Genomic DNA, 6,000 nt, shown 5'->3' with positions numbered 1-6,000 from the left:
ATCTCTGATTGCATCAGATCCTGTTACCGTGCGGAGAATCTTCAACCGCCCGAAGGCATTAGAACTCATTCCACTAGAGCCATGTCGGCATCCATTGCCTTCCTACACAATGTTCCCATTCCTGACATCTGCAAAGCGGCTACATGGTCATCTGAACACACGTTTGCAAAACACTATGCTCTAACGCAAGACACCACGGCAGACGCAATAGTAGGTCATACAGTACTATATTCAGTATTCCCTGCCATATCTCCAAAGTCCCACCAATCGTAGTGGATACTGCTACACATTCACCTAGAGTGGAGCACCCACAGGGACAGCACTCGAAGAAAAAGAGAAGGTTACTCACCTTGCAGTAACTGAGGTTCTTTGAGATGTGTGTCCCTGTGGGTGCTCCACTCCCCGCCCTCCTCCCCTCTTCTTTGGAGTACTGAGATACTCTCCACGGTAGAGAAGGAACTGAGGAGGGTGTGGGGCGCACACAGGCAGGAAGATTCCAACTAGACGGGGGATACCATCTGGGTGCGTGCGCCCCAACCAGGCACTGCTACCGGAAATCTCCGATCGACAGCGCCAGGATGCACCATCACCTAGAGTGGAGCACCCACAGGGACACACATCTCGAAGAACCTCAGTTACTGCAAGGTGAGTAACTTTCTCTTCCCGCATTTTCCAATGAAGCACCCCCATCAGAAAATCTGTAGCCAGCTGTAGCTAGGAGCTGAGTTATTCACCATGCAGTGCAGAAGCAACATTATTGATCCTTCCCCATGCTATGCATTATTCTTTCTATTAACCAATAACCATCATAGCACATAGTCACTGTCAGGATTCCCCCACACACACTCTGAACTCTGGGGTACAGATGTGGGGACCCGTATGAAAGACCCCCCCTAAGCTTTTATTCTACCAGCTTAGGTTAAAAACTTCCCCAAGGCACAAATTCCTTTCCTTGTCTTTGGACAGTATTGCTTGCACCACCAAAAATTCAGGGAAGGGTCAGTTGGAATACCTATCCCCCCAGTATTCCCCCAAGCCCCTTCACCCCCTTTCCTGGGAAGGCTTGAGAATAAACTACCAACCAGTTGCTTAGCAATGTGAGCACAGACCAAACCCTCTGTCTTCAGGACACTAAAATCAATCAGGTTCTTAAAAGAAGAACTTTATTTATAAAGAAAAAAGGAAAAGAATCGCACCTGCAAAATCAGGATGGAAGTTAACTTTTACAGGGTAATAGAAATATTTAAAACACAGAGGATTCCCCTCTGGGCTCAGCTTCACAATTACAAAACAGGAATGAAACAACCTCTGTAGCACAGGAAAATTCACAAGCCAAAACAAAAAATAACTTAACACATTTCCTTGCCCTACTTGCAGTTTCTGTTGTTTTAGCTGAAGTATTCCAGGTATGGTTTTGGGGAGATAGTGAACCTGCTGGCTTTGCCCTCCATCTAGAGAGAGAACAACCAACACAACAACAAATAAATCCTTCCCTCCCCCAGATTTGAAAGTATCTTCTTTTCTCATTGGTCCTTCTGGTCAGGTGCCAGCTAGGTTATGTGAACTTCTTAACCCATTACAGGTAAGGCAATCCAGTACAGCTGCCAAGGATACATAAAGGCTGCTACCCTTCCACCTATATTCATGACATGCACCCCCAAATCACAGACGGTGCTGGACAGCCTGTTCCATACTGGCTGTGATTTCTTCCTGGAGCTCTAGGAGAAAACAGAGTTAATAAGACAAATGCACTTCTACACATACAACTGATTATATAAGAACTAACAGTATCTTCCACATTTCAAGGATGATTTTAACCAGTTGATTCTGGGAAACTTTCACATGAGAGTGCATCAGCCACTTTGTTAGAAGCTCCTGAAATGTGTTGTATTTCAAAATCAAAATCTTGGAGAGCTAACGCCACCAAAGAAGTTTCCTGTTATTTTCCTTGATGGCATGAAGCCACTTCAGTGCAGCACGGTCAGTCTGCAAATGGAAACGCCGTCCCCAAATGTATGGGTGTAGCTTCTCCAGAGTGTACCCAATGGCATAACATTCCTTTTCGTTGATTGACCAGTGGCTTTCCCTCTCAGACAGTGTTTTTATGAGAAACACGACAGGATGGAATTCTTGATCTGGTCCTTCCTGCAATAAAACTGCTTCCACACCACTGGTCCTTCCTGCAATAAAACTGCTCCCACACCACGCTCGCACACATCTGTGGTTACTAGGAAAGGTTTGTCAAAGTCTGGGGCCTTTAGCACAGGATCAGACATGACTGTTGCTTTAAGCTGGTTAAAGGTCTTCTGACACTCTTCAGTCCATTGAACTGCATTTGGCTGTTTCTTTTTGGTTAGGTCTGTCAGTGGGGTGGCAATTTGGCTGTAGTGTGGTACAAATCGCCTGTAATATCCGGCAAAGCCTAAGAAGGATTGGACCTGTTTCTTTGACTTTGGGACAGGCCACTTTTGGATAGCACCTGGTGTCCAAGGTAAGTCACCCTGTTTAGGCCTATTTGACACTTTTTAGCCTTAACAGTTAGTCCTGCCTCCCTTATGTGCTCTGTAGCAGGGTGGACCCTGCTCCGGGGTTTTAAGGGTTTAAAATGTGGCCTGACAGAGCTGAGCTGATTGGGGAAGTGGTTGCAGCTGGGGCCACGCCCCAAACTGAGGAGCAGGGCCTTATAAGAGGCAGGGAAGCCAGCGCACAAACAGTCTCTCTCTGGAGGCAGAGAGAGATGGGCCTGGCTGCTTAGGGCCTGAGGCTAGATACCTGAGTGAAGCAGGGCTGGGAACAGGCTGAGGAGCTAGGGAAGCTCCAGCCTGGAAAGCCCCAGGCTGCGGCCTAGCAAAGGGCCAAAGGTACTGGGAGTTGCAGAGGGCAGCCCAGGGGTAGGACAAAGCAGCAGGTCCAAACCCCTATTGCCTGTGATGAGTGGGCTGATACTGCAGTCTGCCCCAGGGTGTGGGGCTAGACCATGACTGTCAGTGGCCACTACTGAGGCAAAGTGGGGATAGTAGGGTGGGGGTTCCCCTGGGAGGGGGGAGACCCAATTATAGAAAGGGGCACCGGGTTCAGGGAGGGACACGGGGCCTGCGAACAGGGGGATCACCAGCCTGCCGAGGGCGCTCCAGGGCTGGACTGAGTGAAATTCCGAGACCAACCAGCAGGAGGCGCGGCAGCGGTGAGTCGGCCCGTTTACATGCTCAAATACGTTTCGTACTTGCGCCAGGTGTTTTGCCCATGAATCAGAAAAGATGGCCACATTGTCAAGGTAAGTGAATGCACATTCTCCCAATCCCGCTTGGAGACCATCTACAAGTCTTTGGAAGGTGGCGGATGCATTTCGCAGCCCGAAAGGGAGCATACAGCCCTACATGGGTGATGAAGGCTGACCTTTCCTTGGCGGATTCATCTAGCCAGTTAAGTCTAAGGTAGAGATGAACTGCGCACGTCTCAGTTTCTCTCATAGCTCATCTGTGCGTGGCATTGGATAGTTGTCTGGGTGAGTTACAGCATTTAGCTTATAGTAGTCCACGCAAAAGCCTATTTCCCCATCTGGTTTGGGAACTAGAACCACTGGAGATGCCCATGCACTTTCAGAGGGGTGGATTACACCCATCTGTAGTATGTCCTGGATCTCTCATTCTATAGCAGTTTTGGTTTGAGGAGCCACCCGGTAGGGTTGGGCTCTAATTGGGTGAGCATTACCTCTGTCAATGGAGTGTTATGCCCATTCGGTCCATCCTGGGGTGGCTGAGAACATTGGTGCGAAGCTAGTGCACAGGTCCTTGATCTGCTGTGGCTGTATATGTCCAAGTGTCATGGAGAGGTTCACCTCTTCCACACCACCATCACTTTTTCCTCTCATAGTAGACATCTTCAGGCCACTCAGCGTCATCTCCTCCCTGGGCTATCAATTGAAAAACTTTGAATTCTCTGGAATAAAAGGGCTTTAAAGAATTAACATGGTATACCTTAGGCTTTAGGTTTGAGGTTGGTGATGCTATGAGATAGTTAACAACTCCGAGGTGCTCTTGGACCGTAAATGGCCTTCCCCCGACGCTTCCATCTTATGGGCCTGGAGCGCCTTCAAGACCATGACCTGGTCCCCTACTTTGAAGGAACGCTCTCTGGCATGTGTATTATACCAGGCCTTTTGCTCTTCCTGAGCATCTTTTAGGTTTTCTCTAGCAAGAACTAAAGAGTCTCAGAGGGTGTTTTGTAGGTGTGTAGTGAGCCGGCGTGGCTCCCCTCCGCCCCGGAGAAGGAAGAGCCCACTCAGATGCCAGAGTGGGCGGAGCTAGGGAGCTCTGAGCCTGCCCCTCAAAGGGTCAGGCGGCGACCCGGAACTATAAAGACTCCCCCTCGGAGCTTCAACAGGAGCCCAGCCGCCGGAGAGAGCAGACGTCCCTCGGGGAGCCTGAGACTGGGAAGCTTCTGCGGCCTGAGGCAGTTGCCCAGACTGGCCGGAGCTGCCCTGTGCCTGCTATCCAGGGGAGCTGCCAGAGCTGCCCTGTGCCCGCTATCCGGAGGAGCTGCTGGACATGCCGACCAACCCCTGTCCCGAAGAACCCATGCTCCTGGACCCCCCAGAGGCCAACGCCAGGACCCACATAGGGCCCGAGGGGGAGTGTGGAAGTAGCCTGGGGGCAGCCGACCCCAGTCTGGCTGCAGCATTACCAGAGCCTATGTCAGTGTGTTGCGGCCAGGATCCCCACTGACTCAGCAGCGGATCGTCAGCCACTGCTAGGGCCCCGGGCTGGGACGCAGTGGAGTGGGAGGGCCTGCATCCCCCCTGCCACCCAACTCCAGGGTGGCAGACTCCCCATCTCCCTGGCCTGAGGAGGCTGGAGCCTATTATTACTGCTCTACCCTGCCTGAGGGCCTGAGCCCCCTGACTCAGCGGTTGTTGCCTCACCTGAGCCAGGGTCAGACTAACCACATTTTTAGCTGGCTACCGCAAGGGCTACCGAGGGAGACCCCCAGGCCGGACTAATTCCCCAGACCCATCGGCATGTAGTGAGCCGGCGTGGCTCCCCTCCGCCCCAGAGAGGGTCGAGCCCCGGTGAATTCTTGTACAAGGTTGTTTACAAAGTTCAGAATGTTAGTTCCTGGAGAAGGTGTAAACCCCTCCCATTGCTGCTTCACCAACTGTAATGGCCCCTTAACCTCACGGACATAAACGAGTTCAAATGGTGAAAAGCCCAAACTGGGCTGTGGTACAGCCCTGTAGGCAAAGAACAACTGCTGCAACACTAGGTCCCAATCGCTGGAGTGTTCATTCACAAATGTACGAATCATGGCCCCCAGAGTTCCATTAAATTTGTCCACCAGCCCATTTGTTTGATGGTGGAAATCGGTGGCAACCAAGTGGTTCACCCCATAGAATCATAGAATATCAGGGTTGGAAGGGACCTCACAAGGTCATCTAGTCCACCCCCCCTGCTTAAAGCAGGACCAATCCCCAATTAAATCATCCCAGCCAGGGCTTTGTCAAGCCTGACCTTAAAAGCCTCTAAGGAAGGAGATTCCACCACCTCCCTAGGTAACCCATTCCAGTGCTTCACCACCCTCCTAGTGAAAAAGTTTTTCCTAATATCCAACCTAAACCTCTCCCACTGCAACTTGAGACCATTACTCCTTGTTCTGTCATCTTCTACCACTGAGAACAGTCTAGATCCATCCTCTTTGGAACCCCCTTTCAGGTAGTTGAAAGCAGCTATCAAATCCTGCCTCATTCTTCTCTTCTGCACACTAAACAATCCCAGTTCCCTCAGCCTCTCCTCATAAGTCATGTGCTCCAGCCCCCTAATCATTTTTGTTGCCCTCCGCTGGACTCTTTCCAATTTTTCCACATCCTTCTTGTAGTGTGGAGCCCAAAACTGCACACAGTACTCCAGATGAGGCCTCACCAATGCAGAATAGAGGGGAATGATCACATCCCTCAATCCCAAAGTGCTGTTAGCCTTCTTGGCAACAAGCATACACTGTTGACTC

This window comes from Mauremys mutica, chromosome 17 (assembly GCF_020497125.1).
Source record: "Mauremys mutica isolate MM-2020 ecotype Southern chromosome 17, ASM2049712v1, whole genome shotgun sequence".
NCBI lineage: Eukaryota > Metazoa > Chordata > Testudines > Geoemydidae > Mauremys > Mauremys mutica.
This window is presented reverse-complemented; position numbering follows the sequence as displayed.